At 34.7% G+C, this 12,706-nt stretch overlaps 1 pseudogene across 4 annotated transcripts; it reads left to right on the forward strand.

Moving 5' to 3' along the window:
* The first annotated feature begins 3,251 nt into the window (after positions 1–3,251).
* LOC110270008 (G-type lectin S-receptor-like serine/threonine-protein kinase SD3-1 pseudogene) lies at positions 3,252–8,530 on the forward strand (annotated as a pseudogene). 4 transcript variants are annotated; one of them, XR_002358961.2, is made up of 3 exons: positions 3,307–6,387; positions 7,363–7,633; positions 8,219–8,530. The product of XR_002358961.2 is annotated as a G-type lectin S-receptor-like serine/threonine-protein kinase SD3-1 pseudogene, transcript variant X2 (transcript). The 4 variants fall into 4 exon arrangements; XR_015907651.1 differs by lacking the exon at positions 8,219–8,530 and having other exon boundaries at positions 3,308–3,701; positions 4,404–6,387; positions 7,363–7,839; XR_015907652.1 differs by lacking the exon at positions 8,219–8,530 and having other exon boundaries at positions 3,252–3,701; positions 7,363–7,839.
* Positions 8,531–12,706: the final 4,176 nt, after the last annotated feature.

Raw genomic sequence — 12,706 nt, forward strand, 5'->3', positions numbered from 1 at the left:
TGATCAGAGAGAGGATTAACCAAGTCCCAAGTGTGTGCTTTTTCAAGTGCCTGAATTTCTTCCTGCATTGCTTGCTACCAACTTAAATTTGTGGAGGCTTCTCTGAATGACTTAGATTCATGGTGATGAAGAATAGTAGAAAAATAATGATAATTAAGAAGATGAGGAGGTGGATTTCTTACCCTAGAAGAACGAGTGAAAGGAGGAGGCGTGACAGTAAGAGCATGATCATCGTCCGGTCTGGAATCATCGAGAGATGGAGAAAGCGGAAGAGCAGGAGACTGTAGAAGTTGACTTGAGATAGAACCTGTAGAATCATCACTAGGAAAAAGATCAACATTGGGGTTAGTAAAAAATGGTGACTGAGTAGGAGGAATGGACTCAAATGAGGAGAACTTAGAAAACATGTGATGCTCCCAGAATACAACATGACGAGATATACAAATACATCTAGAGAGAGGATCCCAACAACGATAATCCTTGTGTTCAGTGTCATAACCAAGGAAACAACACATGCGAGCCCAAGGTTCAAGTTTACTATGTTCATGAGGCTAAAGAAGAACAAAACAGACACAACCAAAAACCCGAAGAGAACTGTAATCTGGAGAGGTATGATAAAGACACTCAAAGGGAGTAATGTTACCAAGGATAGAAGAAGGAAGTCTATTGATGACATGAACAACAGTAAGAACAGTTTCACCCCAAGTATGCTCAGGACACGAAGAGGAAATAAGCATTGCACGAACAGAGTCAAGAATGTGACGGTATTTGTGTTTAGCTCGGCCATTTTATTGAGACGTACCAGGGCAAGAATACTCAGACAAAGTACCCTATTCTGCAAGAAAGTTTAAAAGTTTGGAGTCATGGTATTCCATAGCATTATCGCGTCAAAAAACTTTAATGACCTTGGAAAACTGAGTTTTAATCATGGTGGCGAAAGTAATATAAATCTGAAGTAGCACATGGTGATTAGTCATCAAATAAATCCAAGTAAAGCAGAAATAATCATCAACAAAAATGACAAAATACCGAGCCCCTCCCATAGAAGTGGTCGGAACGAGGCCCCAAACATCAGAGTGGATAAGATCAAAAGGGAAGCAAGCAAGAGATAAATTATTGAGAAAAGATAAAGCAAGTTGTTTGGCAGTTTGGCAAGAAATGCAATTAAAAGACTTATTATTAACCTAACCTGAAACCCCCTGAGATACAAGAGGATGCAATTTTTCTAAGCAGCTGTGGGAAAGACGGTGATGCCACAAGTGAAGGGTAGATGGAGAAGAAGCAGCACAGAGATTTGTCTCAAGAGGAACATGAAGATTCTCAAGTTTAAACAACCTTCTGACATTACGTTCAGTCCTGATGATTTATCCCGTCCGGCCATCCTGCACATGACAACCAGAAATGGAGAAATTAACATCAAAACCGAGATCAACAAGTTGACCAACAGAAAGAAGATTAAAGTTTAATTTGGGAATATAATAAGTATCAGGGAGAGTAAGAGTTGACTGAGAAATAGAACCCTTGTGTCTCGCATGCAAGAGGAAACCATCAACAATATTGACAGAAGGTGCATTTATAGTGGTAGACAAAGACGAGAAAAGATGACGCAAAAGAGACATGTGATTAAAGCAACCAGAATCAAAATACCATTTAGAATTATTTGGAGTAGTCGAAAAGGCAGCAGGAGTATTACCAGAAAGGGAAAGAAGATGCTGAAGAAGAGACGCAATATCAGATAGAGAGATAGGAACCGGGTTGAGAGGAGCAAAGGTGGTAGATTTAGTAGTAGCAAAAACAGTAGAAGCAGGCACAATCTTGGAGAAGTTGGGACGAGAATGATACTTGAGTTGATCAGGACATGGTAGACGAGTAGAACAAGCAGTAATCAAATGTCCCGAGAGCTTGTAATAATGGAAGAACAGCTGTGAATAATGGTAGTTAATGAGACCTTTCTGGTGGCATGTGCGACATTCAACAGAAGGACTGTCTGAGAAGAGGTACCCAGAATGGTTACAGTTTCGACAGAATTCATCCTTTCTGTCTGTGGTAGCAAAAGCATTTGACTTTTCCATAATAGTAGATATAGAGATCAAAGAGAGGAGAGAAAATTACAATTTCAGAGTAGAAAATGAGAAAATAGAGGGTAGAATCGAAAAGAGTTCACCAAAAAAATCTTAGAGAGGATCCCACTATCTGCCACATCAGCAGATGGATGCCACGTGGTAACGCCTGAATGGAGGAAAGAACCACGTCAGCGTTGACACAGACACGTGGATCAACCAACGGGCCGGATCAGGTCCAGGTGCGGGTCTGGTGGGTCGGAGCAGATGCGGTCGCGGGTTGGGTGTGGACAAGCATAGGCGTGACACATGGGAGCGTCTAGGCCGTTGATCAAGGGCCCAATCCGGCGGCGTGGAATGAATCTGGAAAGGAGAAGAAACTGGTGACGGCAGGGACTTTCGGCGGCGTGTGAGGAGGTTTTTGGCGACGTTTCGGGACTCGTAGAACTCATGATGACGAGACGAAGACGATGGTAAGGACGGTGACGAACCAAAGCGTCGAGAAATAAACAAAAATCAAAGACAAAAAATACTGTCAGAAGAGAAAAACAAAAGGGATATGGACAAATTTGTAAAGAAAAAAAAAACATATGCTCTTAATACCATGTTAGAAACAAGAGACTAAACTGGAGAAAGAATTGTGTATTATTCAAAATTGTGTATAAAAGTATAATATACAAGAAATATATATACGTGCTAAAAAGAATTACAGTAATAAAAATATAAAATCCTACAATTAATATACAAATATACTATATAAATATAAATAATACTAATTGATCTAAATTGATTCTAATTATTCTCTAACAATAAATATAAAGTTTTGTTTATTGTAAACGTAAGATTTTTAAATTTACAATAATATTAAACACTCCATATCTATCTGTTGTAAAATATTTATCTAAAAAAAATTATCATATTTAGAAGTAATAAGTTATCCTTTATACTGTAGACAATTATAAAAGCAGATAAAATTGTTTATTGCTTAAAATTTTAATTAGAAATATGGGTTATTAATTGACTAATGTTGATAATTGAGAGGCATGTCTCCTTTTGGCTCTTGGAGTAATGGTGATGCTGCAGCTTCACCAACTCTGGGCACGAATTGGGCACCCCGGTAAATTGCGTTCAGAATAATCCTTTCTTTCTCATTTTATTCCTTTTGTACTTAGCTTCCAAAAATATCTTGAAAGTCTTACTCCATGACAAATTATGGAAATGAAAATGACTGGAATCACGAGTCACTGGAGTACGGGACACAATATAAGGAAAGAATAAATGTCTACGCGTGTAGCTACCCCAAAACAAGAAAGAAAAAACAAAAACTCTACCTACCTCACTCTCTCTCTCTCTCTCTCTCCCCATTCCTCGGGCTCTAAAATTCCAAAAATGGATGAAAACAACGCCAAAGACACCGCCATGACAGCTGGTGAGACCGAAGACACCGCCGGAGCCAGTGACCAGGCGAGCAAGTTGCGGGTGTCAATGAGATATGCGCTGATGTTTGTAGAGTACCCTTTCATGGCTTCCATTGAAAGAGAACCCAGGAAGCTTTATGGCTGCCGCGTGAAGAAGAGAAACTAATGAAAGAATGAGATCAAGTTGGAGCTTCCGACGGTACGGTGGTGGTGTGCGACCCAGGTAATCAAGCTGCTGCTGTTTTTCTACTTTAGTATGAACAATTAATTGTTAACTCTTTTGCTCACTTCTAATTTTACAAATATTCTGAACTTTTCTGCATTTCTGGAAACACACTACAAACTATCTATCAAACATTACAAACAAGATAAGCACGAATAAAGCTAAATCAAAACAGAAGAGAATAGAAGAGAAAATAATGATTCAGAGAAATTGAATGAGAGTTCTAATTTATTTTATTAATTTTCGCTGCCGTACTTTCCCTTGAGAAAACAAAAATCAACTCCAATTCCATCGTTCCAACCCCTCTCCTGTCCCCCAAACTCTCAGTTCGAACGAGTTTCCTTTTATTTTATTTTTCGTTTCAGTTTCAGTGACACCCTTTCAGAACCCTTAGAACCCTTATAGATATGATTGAACAGAGCGGTTTATTGCTATGTGTTTTCATATGCTTCTTGCTATATCATGCTGTGAGGGCTGAGATACCATTAGGTTCTAGACTTTCGGTGGTTGACAATGGCAGCTGGGTTTCCAAAAATGGTAATTTTACCATTGGATTTCTTAAGATTTCGGATGAGCCTGGCCAGTTTAGTTTTGGCATTCGTTTCAGCGACAAGTCTATACCGTATAGTCAACAAAGAATGGTGTGGAGTGCTGACTTTCTGTATGGAGTAGGTAACATGTCCTATTTCCTTTTCACCACAGATGGTGAAATGGTCCTGTTTGATGATCAGGGAATGCCTTCATGGAGCAGCCAAACCAGTAACAAGGGTGTCGTGTCGGCTTCTCTTCTTGACAATGGAAATCTTGTTCTAATCGACAGAGAGCAAAAGGTCATTTGGCAAAGTTTTGATAGTCCAGATGATACGCTTCTCCCAGGACAGTTTCTATCTTGTGATAAGATGCTTCAAGCTGCAAGTACGAATCTACTGTCCAGTTACTACACCCTGTCTATGAATGTTTCGGGACACTTGATGCTCCTTTGGCAAGGTATTATTCCCTACTGGACAAGCCAAAACCCTTCTGTTCCGAATCTCACTGCATATGTAACAAACAATGGAGCTCTGCAACTTTTAGACAAAAATCTTAATGTTGTTTGGACCGTGTTTGGAGAAGACCACGATGAATATGTTAAATACCGGTTTCTTAGGATAGATGTGGATGGCAATCTCCGCTTATATTCGTGGGTGGAGGCTTTGCAGTCATGGAAATCTGTCTGGCAAGCTGTTCAGAACCAGTGCAAGGTTTTTGCGACTTGCGGTAAACGGGGGGTCTGTGTTTTGTCTTCCTGTGGTACTGCTGATTGTGTGTGCCCTTTCAACCAGACGGACACTGATGAGACTTGTTTCATTCCATATGAACAAAAGTGTAAACATGGTTCCACTATGGTCGCATATAGGCACATACACCTATATGGGCTTTACCCTATTGATGGTCCGGCTATCATGACTAGCGTGAATAAATGTATGCAATTGTGCCAGAATGACTCTAGTTGTACTGCCGCAACCTTTTCTAATCATGTTCTTCCCCAGTGCTCGATAAAGAAATCTGAGTATGTCACTGGCTATTTAGATCCGTCTCCAAACGTGGTATCATTTGTCAAGAGTTGCTCATCTACATCTGCCCTAAAGTTCCCATGTCAAAGCTCACCTGCAACAGAAGAAGATCCTCATACTTGTGTTCCTTGTCTAATAGGAATATCCTTAGCCACAATTATCATCGGTGTTGTCCTTCAACTCGGATGTTATTATTATCTTTTCATCTACAAAAGGAAAACCTCTACTAGATGCAAATACAATTTACCTTCCGCAGACACAAATTTAAAGGGCCTAGTTGTGTTGTTATCTTTTTCAGAGATCAAGAGCGTCACTGAGGATTTCAAAGATCGAATTGGGCCAAATATGTTCAAGGGCATGCTACTAAACAAATTCCCAGTTGCTGTTAAAGAGCTGATTGCATCCATAGATGCAAGGAAGTTCCGGACTGCTGTTCTGAAGATTGGAGGCATCCACCACAAGAACCTTGTGCAGCTGGAGGGCTATTGTTGCGAGTCCAATCATAGATTCTTGGTCTACGAGTACGTCAAAAACGGTTCTCTTGAGAAGTATATAGATGATTCCGCTCTTTGCAAGGAACTGACCTGGAGAAAAAGGGTTGACATATGCTTAAGCGTGGCCCAGGCCCTTAATTATCTTCACTCTGAATGCAGGGAGTTCATAAGTCATGGAAATCTGAAGTGTGAAAATGTCATGTTGGATGAGAACTTAAAAGCCAAGGTGAGCGAATCTGGGTTTGCAATAGTAGACGGCGAGGCAGTGTACTGTGCCTTTTCTGCCAAGAGAGACATAGCAGATTTCGGCATGTTAGTCCTAACCTTATTGACCGGATGTAGAGATCAAAGTGATCTTTGTGAGTGGTCATATAAAGAATTGATAGAAGGGAATGCTGCAAATGTGATTGACAAAAGAATTCAAGGTGGTGCCAATTCAAATGAACTTGAGCGCGTTTTGAGAATCGCATTCTGGTGCCTACAAAGCAATGAACATCAAAGGCCTTCAATGGAGGATGTAGTGGCAGTACTGGACGGAACTTTGAGTATTGATCCACCACCACCTCCATTTTGATGCAAGAGGTTATTGCTGGAAGAATCCTAGATACAATAAGATAATGTTTCTGAGATTCAGTGGAGGTGCTAAATAAATTTGTAGGAACTGTGTTCACTTTAGTTTACAACCTTAGTCACATTATAGTTTACAACCTTCTTGTTTGTGCTAAATAGAGAGTTTGTTACCTCTTAGCTTATTAGGAGTTGTAACTATAAACTTTGAAGACTGTGTTCAGCATTGTCCTGTTTTTTTATCCTTGATTATATATATATAAGAAAGGTGTGCTTCTATAGTTAGTGAGTAATGCTTCTATATATTTTGAATTAAGGATCAAAATAGAAAATCTAATATGTTGAACAACACAAAAGAATGAAGGTGAGACTGTTTCTCATCAGTTGCATTTATACAGAATTTACTGATGAAACTAAGTTACACATATTTTTTCTTTTATATCTTCATTTATAGTAACATGATTGGTACATATGCCTTCCATTTTTTTTCTCCCAATTGTTCTTTTTGCTGGACAGATGATATTACTTTGTCATATTTTCCATGTTTAAACATCTCTAGTATGTGAAGTCACACATTGTCAAAAAGGAGTGATTGTTGTTATCTTTTTATTCTTATAGTTTGTGGTTTGTGTTGCGATGCATTGTTGTTGCGTGATAACATGGGAGTTTAATACCTGAGAACAACCACAAAGTTCTTTTGTCACTGGGTTTGTACATCTCTATTGCATACATGTCTTCATCTTCTTTGGGCCGATTATATTGCTTAGATCTTCGATTGTTCTGTGATTCTTGAAAAACACTGAAGTTATTTTAACATGTTTTATTTAATTATTATGCTTGGCTAGGCCGTTTTCTCTTCTGCTTTTCATATTCTGCCAAGATGTTCTGGGAATGACATGATAAATAGATTAATGATGCATATCGATTTCTCTTTACCCTGATAAAACAATCCGACTTTGATGACTTGATTGGATTCTTAATTTGACACTTGATCTTTTTCCTTCCCTTATTTTGGGTTCAATGAGAACATTTTATTATGAACTGTAGGTACTTGCTGTGAAGAAACTTGAAAAGAGAGTTTGTGATCACCAGGAGGAGGAGGATTTTCTTGAATTAGTGAATGGCATTGATAGAACACGACATGTAACAATCGTCAAGTTTATTGGGTACTGTTCAGAGCGTGGTCAAAGGCTTCTGATATACGAGTATTGCAGTAATGGATCACTCAATGAGGCACTCCATCAGAGGATGAATTTAAAACAAGACTCACATGGAATGCTTGCATCCGGATAGCACTTGGGGCGGCTAGGGCCCTAGAGTAAGTCAAGTTACCATTATGTTTTTAAGAGAAAAAATTGCTCAAGCTTGTTGATTTGTAGCTTTGGCTTATAACAGGTTCAGATCTTTTATTTTCACAAGTCTGGTTTATCCTGCCTAAAATATTAGTTTTCCTTGGAGAATTCATTCAATTGCTGATATTAATTTGCTCAAGTCATGGTAGTTGATGTTGAAGCTTTATTTCAACTTTGCTAATACTTCCAAAGTTAAATTGTTAAATGCTAAATTAAAATTTCATGGCTAGTAATACTTGCCACATTATGCTTTATTTTTTGTGTGAAAGATTTTAATAGTTAAATAGTTTTTGCAAACCAATTCAACCCTAAAGGTTAAGCTGTTGGTTGCTGGCCCAAGAATGATGGCTTTTTTCTAACAACAATGAATTTCTGATCAAATCTCTTTAGAGAGTTCTAGGATCTTTCTGAAAACCAAATGAAGCATATGCAAAAAGATAATTGGAAGCTGAAGCATGGGAAAGTCTTTCCTTGATTTAACATATTTGAAAGACACAAATCTTTGATGATCTGAATGAGAAATCTAATGTTTCTTCTTGTCTTCTGACAAGGTATTTGCATGAGCAAGAGCAATGTCAGCCGGCTGTGATTCACAGAAATTTCAAGTCTGCTAACATTCTTGTTGACAATGACCTATAAAAAGCATGTAGATCAATCAGTTCTAAAGATAAAAATTTTTGAAAAAGAAGAGGGGCAAATTATGATAAAGAGGCAAATACACTTTCTGTTGAGGAGGATGTAGACATACAGTTGTCTAAAGTCACAATATAATTGAAACATCGAAAGATGTTGAGGTACTTGAAATTTGTCAAAATGATAAGATCTTAATAAATTTTAATAAATTTTGTCTTTATAGGAGAAAATAGAACCAAAGAGAAATGATTGCCGACGATATATTTGCATATAATGTAGTGCTAAATATTATACATGAAAATGAGGATCTTGAACCAAAAACCATCTAAGAATGTCGACGAATGGATAATTGGTAAAAGTGAAAAGAAGCCATAAATTACCTTGCAAAACGTGAAGTTTTTTGTTCTATAGTACGAATACTAGAAGGTGTAAAACTTGTTTGATACACATGGGTAGTTGTGAGAAAACAAAATGAGAATAATGAAATTGTATGCTACAAAACTCAACTTGTAGCACAAGATTTTTCAGAAAGATCTGGTATAGACTATAAAGAGACCTATTCTTTCGTAGTTGATACAATTACCTTGAGATATTTGATTAGCTTATCTGTATATCATAAATTAAATATGCATCTAATGGATGTAGCCATAACCTATTTATATGGGTTATTAGATTATGATATCTATTTGAAAGTCTCTAAAGGACTAAAGATATCTGAATTATCCAAAGAGAAATCTCAAGGATTATATTCGATTAGATTGTAAAGATCTTTATATAGTTTAAAGCAATCTAGACGGATGTGGTACAACCGTCTTACATAGTATTTGATGCAAAAGGTGTTTAAAAATGAGGATATTTGCCTATGTATTTATATAAGAAAATTTGCGTCTGGATTTATTATAATTGTTGTGTATGTTCATTGGATCTTCTTAACAAATCCCAACGATCATAAATGCTCTGAAAGAAGAGTTTGAAATGAAAGATCTTGAGAAAACCAAATTTGTCTCGGCCTTCAAATCAAATATGTAGCAAAAGGGATATTTATTTATCAAAAGACTTACGCAGAGAAAATCCTAAAGAGATTTTATATGAATAAATTATTTCTAGTAAGAACCCCAATGATCATTAGATCACTAGATGTGAAGAAGGTTGACCAAAAAAGAAAATAAAAAAGCACTTGGTCCCGAAGTACCATATTTTAGTGTCATAGGGATTAATGTATTTTGCGAATAATACACGTCTCGATATAACAGAAAAGAAATGTTCTAAGTTCATTTTTCTTTGAATGCGACAATAAAAATGTGTAAAAAAAAAAACAGTAATAACAACAATCATACATGATATCTTTTTAAAAAAAAGTCTGTTAAAAATATTGAGTTATATTTTCAAAACTCATCATCACACCATCATCACATCTTGTCTTAGGCATGTTATTGATTTTAACCATATAATTTTGATTTTGTTAGATAATCATATCTAATCAATACTCAAAAATAATTTATTTTAAACATGGACAGCCTATTCTATCACGCAACCATTGCATTGATACTAACTCATCAATCATCAAATTTTTACTTTTGTAGAATAACCATTCTCGACTGGTACCATACATGTTTTTTTATGGGACAATCATATTCAACTGCCCAACTGGTACCCGTAAATAGCCTATTCTATCAGGTACTCATAATCGATTGGTACCCATCTTGTTTTTCAATTTTTTATGGGCAACCAAACCCAACCATCTTATTTGTTCAATTTCTTGTGGGACAACCATACCCGATTGGTACACATCTTGTTTTTTCTTCCCTTGTGGAGTGACCATACCCGATTGGTATCTACTATCGTTTTGGGACAACTGAATTCAAACAGTATCCTTGACCAAAAAAAAAAAAAAGAAAGAATTCAAACAGTATCTATTATTTTTTTATTTGAAGGTTATCTTACTACCCATCTTGCTTAATAGTTTTTATCACATTACGTTTTATCTTCATTATGAGACAACTATATTTAGAAAGTACTATTACGTGGGGCAATCGCATTAAATCGATACCCATTGCATTTTATCATCTAATCATACATATTATTATATTAATTTTATGAGAAAGTATATGGATTCAATGGTCTAAGTGTACAATGTGTACAATGGAAGTTTAGAAAGTATTAGAGATATGACCATTAGTGTTACATTGTCCTGTTAGGTTACGCTTTTGGGATGAGTGGTTTCAAATATGGAATTAGAGTTCTAGATCCGAAAGGTCAAGAGTTTGATATTTGGTGAACTCCAAAATTAGTTTAAATTTTTGGAATAAGTGGCTTTATAACATAAGATGTTTATTATCCTTGGTATTCGGATGGTTATTCTGGATAGTATGGGTGATGTTCATTTTATTCATGGACCAAAGATTTAGCCCATTGTACACATTGTATGCTTAGGCCATTAGCTCCCTAGCACTACCCTAATTTTATATATCATGGGATAACTGTACCAATCCAGTACCCATTATATTTCACTTTTAAAAATTTTCAGTCATCTGTTATATATTTATATCGGTGGCTACTACGATAAAGTTGTCATTTTCATCTTTTTGTAAAGACGTTTTCCATTTTGTGGTTGTTATTGATTTAAAAGCGTATCACTAAAAGTGTTGCTTAAAGAGAAAGTGTTACCTTAATCGTTAACTTGGCTCTGATACCAATTTTTCAATTTCAACTTTTCTTTTAATTCTTCTTTCGAAATTTCTACTAACTCTTCATATTTTGCTTTGAATAAGTTTATAATTTATATAGATTCAATTGGTGGTGCTTTATTCAAAGGATTTTGATAAAAATAATTTGCAACTTCATAATCTAAAGTATTAACCATTTCTACAATTTCTCTTGTATTTGTTATATGATTATTTATTACTAGTCCTTGATGTATATTTATAATTCTGATTTCATATTTATAGTTTTTTAATTCTGTTCTAATTTCTATCATAATTATAATATTCTTTTTTACATGGATTTTTATCTGTTTGTCTTTTTCTTTAATATAATTTCTTAAATCCTCAAAAACTTCTTTTATTTCTACACTTTCTCTTGTTTCTAAATATCTTTCTAATTTTTCAATTTCATTCTCCATCTTTTCTTTCAACAGGTTTAATTCTTTTAAATCGTAATATGATTTTCCAGGCATTTATAAATTTCCTAAATTTAATTCCAACTTGTTTATATTTATTCTTATTTCTATCTTTTTTATTATAAGATCATCAATTTCGATCTGAAGATTATTTAATTCTCTTTTATACTCCTCTATTTTATTTTTTAATTTTTTCGCTGTTTTCCTTTTTATTTTATTTTCTGGTTTTTCAATCTTTTTATGCTTCATAAATTAGGTAATCTTATTCCTAAAAATAGTTTTGTTTAATATTATTTATTTTAGAATTTCTGCAAACTCTATCATCGATTCATCACTATTTTCTAGAGATTCTATTAATTTTTTTAGCTCTTCAACTTCTTTTTTCAACTTGTTATAGATTATTTTTAGAGTTTCAAATGCTCTTTGATTTATTTCAGAAAACTGCAAATAATTCAAACGATTCTCTCTTTCAAAGAGCTCTTGTTTCTTATCTTGATAAGTTACATATATTTCTTCCTTATCTATTGTCATAATTTAGTATTTAGGGTTTCATTTAATTTTTTGACCTTTTTTGTTAATTCTTTTATTTCAGAGTTTTCTTCTTTAATCTTTAATTTAGATAAATTTAAGGGACTATTAATTTTAGATTCTCTTATTTGAAAATTTGATGAAAATTATCTTCTTGATGGTTCTTTTAATAGTAGAACTGGATTTTCAATAGCTTTATATTTTGGTATTTCTGTTTTTACAATTTTCTGAAATAATTCATCGACATAAATTCTTTCTCTGTTTTTAAATATTATACTATGATGGCTATTTGTTAAAGCATAATTTATTGCATATGTAATTGAAAATGGTTCATCATCTTGTTCCATTAAACTTTTTCTATGAAATTTATAAGCTAAACTTATAGATCTTTCAAGATGGGCATTAAATTTAACATTTATATTTGCCAAATTTCTATGAACAATTCCAATTATTTGATCTATTGGGTCATCAGTAATTCTTTTGTCACATATTGCTAAACTTATTGGTGAATTAATTCCTTTCATATATATAGATTTGATTAAGACTTGTATGGTACTAATATGAATCTATCCAATTTTAGATTTTTTTTGTTGATCCTTAATTTTCTCAATCTATTTACTCAATTCTTCATCATTTATCAAAGCTATTTCAAGTTCTCCATTAGCAGATTTTATTTTTATAGGGGCTTCAAGTTGAATTTTTCTATAGTATATTATATTTTTTCTATTAAAAACTTCTTTTAAAAGATTTTGTTTATTAA

Source organism: Arachis ipaensis, chromosome B3, assembly GCF_059453495.1.
Source record: "Arachis ipaensis isolate K30076 ecotype BB chromosome B3, ASM5945349v1, whole genome shotgun sequence".
In the NCBI taxonomy this organism is placed as follows: Eukaryota; Viridiplantae; Streptophyta; class Magnoliopsida; order Fabales; family Fabaceae; genus Arachis; species Arachis ipaensis.